Source organism: Salmo salar, chromosome ssa23 (assembly GCF_905237065.1).
Source record: "Salmo salar chromosome ssa23, Ssal_v3.1, whole genome shotgun sequence".
NCBI classification, from domain to species: domain Eukaryota; kingdom Metazoa; phylum Chordata; class Actinopteri; order Salmoniformes; family Salmonidae; genus Salmo; species Salmo salar.
Window position 1 is genome coordinate 32832121 of NC_059464.1, and position 7822 is coordinate 32839942.

Genomic DNA, 7822 nt, shown 5'->3' on the forward strand with positions numbered 1-7822 from the left:
GCTCTGGATAAGAGTGTCTGCTAAATGACTGACATGTAAATGATGCACTCTAAATTCTAATGCTTGTGTTAGTCACAGGAGAGAGTATTAGTGATAAATCATTGGATCGTGTTCTCAAGAAAATATCCTTATTGTTGTAATGTAGTCCATATAAACCCCTTACCCAGTACTTATGAGTCAGGCCATACTGTACTGAGTTATAATGGGTACAACAGTTATGAGTCAGGCCATACTGTACTGAGTTTTAATGGGTACAACAGTTATGAGTCAGGCCATACTGTACTGAGTTATAATGGGTACAACAGTTATGAGTCAGGCCATACTGTACTGAGTTATAATGGGTACAACAGTTATGAGTCAGGCCATACTGTACTGAGTTATAATGGGTACAACAGTTATGAGTCAGGCCATACTGTACTGAGTTATAATGGGTACAATTATGAGTCAGGCCATACTGAGTTATAATGGGTACAACAGTTATGAGTCAGGCCATACTGTACTGAGTTATAATGGGTACAACAGTTATGAGTCAGGCCATACTGTACTGAGTTATAATGGGTACAACAGTTATGAGTCAGGCCATACTGTACTGAGTTATAATGGGTACAACAGTTATGAGTCAGGCCATACTGTACTGAGTTATAATGGGTACAACAGTTATGTAGAAGTTACATGGACCCTCTGCTACATGTAGATTTTATTACTTTTAACACTCCCTGTATAGGTGCTCACTGAAGTTGTTGGTTTAACGTTGGTGTTTTTAGCCAATGCACATTTTTCCCATGGCCATGACTTCAGTCAACATATTTTAAAAATGTTTCCAATAATGTGTCAATGCCACCACAACACATGCTGCCTCCTTGTTATCTTGTTCACTGGGTGCCAGACAGTAAGCTAAGAATATTTTGTTTGAATAAAGGTGAAGATTCTCAGTGTTGAGAAAATGAATTCAGCTTTGAACATTTACCTACATTTCTCAAAGTTTGATGTATGTATGAAATGTCAATCTCAAAAGATCTCTATCCCACATCAGCAGGCTGCCTACTGAATTGGATTGTGTTACTGAATAAAATGTATCTGTATTTCAACAGTAGTACAGTTTCTTTGTCAGTTTTTGGTTTAATGTCTATATATATTGATGACATACACATGATATTCGAATATCTTGTGTATCATTTGAATACTATAGGTGTTCCAACAGTGCTGACAGAAGGCCTCCACAGCTCAGGGTTAACTGCTGCTCTGAATAATGGCTGTCTCGCCGTTGTTGGCTGTCTCGTCGGTATGTGTGCCATTCAGAGTGTGAACGGGCAACACAAAATATTTATGAGCCTTTGAACGGGGTATGGTAGTAGGTGCCAGGAGTACCGGTTTGTGTCAAGAACTGCAACGCTGCTGGGTTTTTCACGCTCAACAGTTTCTCTGTGTGTATCAAGAATGGTCCACCACCCAATGGACACCAGCCAACGCGACACAACTGTGGGAAACATTGGAATCAACATGGGCCAGCATGAGTTCATGCCCCGACGAATTGAGGCTTTTCTGAGGGAAGGTGTCCTTGATATTTGTGTATAAAAGGTCATAGAGAAAAATATGGTGTATATGTTGTATTCCTACAGGACCTTTCATTCTACCAATAACACTGTAATTTTCACCAACCGTTCATTCCAGGTATTGTGTTAGTGGCTCTCAACCCGTATGACCAGCTGCCCATCTATGGAGCGGGCAGGACATGGCTGACATGGAGCCTCACATCTTCTCTGTGGCAGAAGAGGCCTACCGCACCATGACTAGGTCAGGGGTTAAAGGTCAAGAGCCAGGGGTCACCCTCCTTGGGCTCCATTTTATATGCCCTTTGTTACCTCAGAACTGCCGTTTTGCCTGCTTTTTGGGGGTTTGGGCGAGGGTTGCTGTTTGTAAAGATCTACAGGTAAAATGTGAGTGACTTATGCATGTTCTTGGGTCTGAAAACAAGAGAGCCTTTGATCGAGTCTCTTCACCCTGTGTGACAAATGGTTCTGGAAATAGGAATGGTTATTGAGTGTGTAGTTGTCTCTGTGTGCAGGGAGGATAAGAACCAGTCCATTATAATCAGTGGGGAGTCTGGAGCAGGGAAAACGGTCTCTAAGTTCACCATGCGTTACTTTGCCATGGTGGGCGGAGCAGCCCAGTGTGGAGGAGAGAGTACTGGCCTCCAACCCCATCATGGAGGTACATATGGGTGAATGTGTGGATGAATTCTGCTTTCCTGCAATCAAATGACCTTAAATGCCCTCATGGGTGGAATATTATTAATATTTTTCATAATTAATAGAAAATGTAAACACCAAAAATCTGGTGTTTCTATGTGAAGCCGTTTTGTTATATTTCAGTCTTATGTGATGTATATACTGTAAAGTGTAACATTGGGATGCAAACTCAAAATTGAAGACATTTCAACTATATCTGACATGGTACAGGTGTCTTCTTCTTTTAAGCCCATAACCATGTGTGTGAGGTGTATACTTTTGTTTCAAAGTAGATTTATTTAAGACTACCAAAATACCCCCTGCATGACCCTGATTTAGCCCACTGCAGTAAAAGTTTAACCTGTAAAGCTGTTCAAGGTTTTATTTTTTGAAGAGTGTAATTTTGGAAAAAGCAAATGAAAAATCTGTACTGTATTGTGTCAGTATTCAGTTGTAAAGGTAATAACTAAAATGATGTAATCTACTGTAATTATGATGATCTCCTTTACTCTTTAGTCTTTTGGGAATTCTAAGACTACCTACAACGACAGCAGTAGCTGGTTTGTGAAGTACATTGAGATCGGCTTTGGATGGAAGGGAGATATCATTGGGGCCAACGTGAGGATGTACCTGCTGGAGAAGTCTCGAGTCGTCTTCCAGGCGTCACAGGAGAGGAACTACAACATCTCCTACCAGCTGTGTGCCTCCGGAGACCTGCCAGAGATGAGAGTCCTCAAACTGGGTGAGACTGCATAGAATTCATTAACCTATTACAACAATAACAGGGAAGACATGAACATCAATGGTTCTAGCAGTGTTTTTCAGAAAGGGTTCATTATGTAAGTGTTTTGATGTGTATCTCTGTAAGTGGTGCTGATTCCATGCAGATCTTAGGCACTGATGATGTAGTAGATCTGCAGCACACTCGCAATGCATTCACTATACTTGGTTTACAGCATCTATATTACACAATACACATATCTATGCTAACATGTTTACTCTGCATATAGTCCTATCCAGTATGATCATGCTGCTATGTGTGCTGCTACAGGTAGGCCTCCTGACCAGCAGATGGAGCTCTTCAGGATTCTGGCAGCTGTTCTGCACCTGGGCAATGTCAACATCCAGGCCAATGGGAGAGGTGGTGATCGAAGTTACATTGTATTTTTTAAATTTTTTCCACATTATTTCCCTGAAACTCACAAAATTCTCTCAAATATCCCATAATCAGTGGGAGGAGCGTTCCCTGGCTGTGTTCTCCAAGCTGCTGGGGTTGGCCCACTGGCTGTGCCAACGCAGGCTGGCAGTAGGGGGAGACATGCTGGTCAAGCCCATGCCCGGTCAGCAGGCCCTGGAGGCCCGGGATGCCCTGGCCAAGCATGTGTACGGTCAGGTGTTCACCTGGACTCAACACAGCCCTCCTTGCCCAGAGGGATCAGGCCTAGTCATTTATTGGGGTGCTGGACATCAATAGCTGAGTAGTAAGGACAGGGAGTAACACTTGACATTAGGTTGGCCTTATACCTGTGTAGTGACACTGTACTTACTGTAGTAACAACATGGTGTTAACATATTCCCCTCTTTGTCCATTTCTCTGGCAGGTTTGAGAACTTTGAAAGGAACAGTTTTGTACAGTTCTGTATAAATTATGGCAATGAGAAACTGCAGCAGCAATTCAACAGGGTGAGTCACCAAGTGTTGTGTGTGCACCTGCAAGCATGCGCATAACTATTAATGTCTGTCTGTTTCTATGAACTCGTTGTTTACATTTACATTTTAGTCATTTAGCAGACACTCTTATCCAGAGCATACATTTCATACAGTACTGGTCCCCCGTGGGAATTGAACCCACAACCCTGGCGTTGCAAACACCATGCTCTACCAACTGAGCCACACGGGACCAGTTGTCCTCATGTCCCCTCAGTAACCCTTGGTCTCCTCTCCTCTCCCTAGCACATGTTCCAGTTGGAGCAGGAGGAGTATGTCTGTGAGGAGCTGCCGTGGAGCAGGATACAGTTCAGTGACATCCAGCCACTCATCGCTCTCATCGAGGGACAGCTGGGCTTGCTGGATGAGGAGTGCAGGGTCAGTCAGTTACAGTCCTGGTTTCAATCGAGACCACATTGTGTTGTGTCTGCTTTGTGTTAATGTGTCCAAACCAGCTTGAAATACAATAAATAATGTACTCAGGATATGATACTGAATCATCACTGTTTGCACTGGCAAGCCAAGAATGCTTTGTGGTGGATTTGAAAAATATACTGCTGTCTTAAGTCCAAAAAGCAAGTCCTGCCAGAAAAAGTATTGCTCTATTAAAAGTCCATCTTCAAAGTATTTATATAAAAAGCAAAAGATTTCTCAAATGTATGTTGATCCAGAAAAACCTTACCCCCATGGTGTCTGTTTCCTTGATCAGATGTCTAAAGGTTCTGAGGAGAGCTGGGCTAGGAAGCTGTATGATCAGCATCAGAGTAATGACCCAAGTCCACACTTCTGCAAACCTCGCATGTCCAACACTGATTTCATCATCCTGCACTTCGCTGGACTACAGGAAAAGGAGGACCGAGCATGCCCCCATTCTCATCGACGGGGCTGTAGTGGAGCAGGTTTAGAGCTTCAAGTTCCTTGGTGTCCACATCACCAACAAACTATCATGGTCTAAACACACCAAGACAGTCGTGAAGAGGGCACGATAACGCCTATTGCCCCTCAGGAGACTGAAAAGATTTGGCATGCACCCTCAGACCCTCTTCAAAAAGCTCTACAGCTGCACTATTGAGAGCATCCTGACTGGTTGCATCACCGCCTGGTACGGCAAGTGCTTGTCCTCCAACCGCAAGGCACTACAGAGGGTAGTGCGTATGGCCCAGTACATCACTGGCTTCCTGCCATCCAGGACCTCTATACCAGGCAGTATCAAAGGAAGGCCCAAAAAATTGCCAAAGACTCCAGCCACCCTTCTTTTATTTATTTATTTATTTATTTTTTACTTCAGTTTATTTTAGTAAATACTTTTAACACTTTTTAAAAATTAAAACTGCATTGTTGTTTAAGGGCTTGTAAGTAAGCATTTCACTGTAACCTGTTGTATTCGGCACATGTGACAAATACGATTTGATTTGATTTGTACGGGCTATTTGACCAAGAAGGAGGGCTGCATCAGATGACCTGGCCTCCACAATCACCCGATGAGTTTGGGATGAGTTTATTTTTATTTATTTAACTAGGCAAGTCAGTTAAGAACAACTTCTTATTTACAATGACGGCCTACCCGTCCGGCCAAACCCGGACGAGGCTGGGCCAAGTGTGCGCAGCCCTATGGGACTCCCAATCACGGCTGGTTGTGAAATAGCCTGGATTTGAACCAGGGACTGTAGTGACACCTCTTGCACTGAGATGCAGTGCCTTAGACCACTGCGCCACTCGGGAGGCCGGAGTTTGACCGCAGAGTGAAGTAAAAGTAGCCAACAAGAGCTCAGCATATGTGGGAACTCCTGCAAGACTGTTGGCAAAGCATTCAAGGTGCAGCCGGTTTCTACAATGTAGAAAACAGTAAAAATAAATAAAAACTCTTGCATGAGTAGGTGTCCAAACTTTTGACTGGTACTGTTTATCCATGCTGTCTCTTTTCACTGAAACGCATTGTAAGGACTGCATGAACACTCTTAGAAAAAAAAGGTGCTGTCTAGAACCTCAAAAGGGTTCTACCTGGAACCAAAAAGGGTTCTCCTATGAGGACAGTCGAAGAACCCTTTTGAAAACCTTTTTTCTTAAGAATGTAGGGATGATCTACAGCTTTCCCCTTGTCAACACTCTTGGCTCATTGTTGCAACCTCCTTGTCCTACTGTAAGTATTTGAGTGCATCTCAAGAAGAGGTGTCCTCTTGTCATTTTGAGGGAGGCTTTACTGAGGAACCAGCTCTCAGCTGTCCACTTTTGTCAGTTTGTGGTGAAATCTCAGATCTCATCATAGAGTGAAATGAAGCACAGTGGACAAAGAGAGGAAGCCTTTTTAACCTACTGTAACCCTCTCTGTTAATCTTGTGTCTGTATTCTGTCTGTACATTGTCGATTGCTGGTAGCACCTATTCACTAAGTCAAATTCCGGGTTTCTGTAAATGGACTTGGCAAATGAAGTGATTGTGATTGTCTGTCTCTCTGTCAGTGTGAGTTGGTGGCTGAGCGCTTCCAGCAGGTGCCAGCAGGGGGCACTCTGTCCCTGTCAGGTGGGAAGTCCTCTCCACCCAACCGCAGTCTGTGCTCTGGCCCTGGAAAGATATTTCACAGGGATCACAAACGGTGGGCTTCCAGGTACTGTCTCCCCCTGCTGTGGCCAGGCAACAATACAGCCAGTATCTACACCTATTATTGAAATGTATCTTCATTTCCATTTTTTCAGTTGACAGAATGTATTTGTTTTCTTGCTGCCATATAATGTCTGTATTACTTCATCCATGGCTTGTCATCCTTGTTGTTCGGTGCACTCTGGGACAGGAGTGGGAGTTTCTGTGTTCCTTCATGTTTCTCTGTGTATTTAATATATGTTGAATATTGTACCTGTCCTGTACCTAAGTTGATGAAAAACACAGAAGGTCTCAAGAGTATTTGTACTCACTTTGTGAAACTCTGTCTCCCTCCTCACTCGAACATCTTGGTTCCAGGTGGACCTATGCAGAGTTCTTTATCCTGTACCAGGTGTTGCTGCGTAAAGGTGGGGTTCAGACCCAGTAACAGATTCAGGCGTCGTGCCAGCGGGCCCTGCTGGAGATCATCCCAGACCCGGAGCAGTACTGCTTTGTAAAGACCAGGGTGTTCTTCTGGACGGGGCAGGTAGCTCTGCTGGAGAGGCTGAGGGCGGAGAGGCTGAGGGCAGAGAGGCTGAGGGCTGTGGGGATAATCATCCAGAGCTGGGTCAGAGGCTGGCTGGGCCACAGGAGATACATCAAGACCCACTTGGGCAACCCTCACCATCCAGAGACACACCAGAGGAGCCCTGGCCAGGCAGTGAGAGCAGAATAACTGACTGTGTGGCACGATAACACATCAATGTTAATTTGACTGCGTACTAGTACTGCCATATAGTACAATGTGTCTCAGCAGTATGGGCACCTACATCTGTCCAGCAATTCAAACTACTGTAGTGCTCTGTGTGGTGTAGTCACTCTGCACTACACCAAGGCAGCGCTGGTCATCCAGAAGACGGATGTTCCTGATGATCCGTGAGGCCACCGTCATCATCCAGACCTTCACCGGTGGCACGCTTGCACGATGGTAATACAGACTGGTGAGGAAACACTGGCACGAAGGCCCCACAATCTATCTAGCAATAAATCAAATGTTTTTATTTACGGCTTAAGTATAAAATGCATTTCATATATTTAATACCAGGCCTAAACCTCCAGAGATAAGGCAGGAAAGGACCCAGGAATTTCTCCTTAGTAACATCTGATCGAGATTCTGATTCTGATTCTAGACTGTCCTTGTACTTTATCACAACTGTAATCCTTTAGTTCGCATCCAAAACCCTGGCAGGTTCTGTTTGCGATAATATAATGCGTCTCTTCTATCCTCCCCTTCCCCAGGTAGTGGCAGAG

General features: G+C 44.2%; 1 pseudogene; it reads left to right on the forward strand.

The window, feature by feature from the left end:
* Positions 1-554: 554 nt before the first annotated feature.
* LOC106584242 (unconventional myosin-Va-like) lies at positions 555-5110 on the forward strand (annotated as a pseudogene).
* The last annotated feature ends 2712 nt before the right edge of the window (positions 5111-7822 follow it).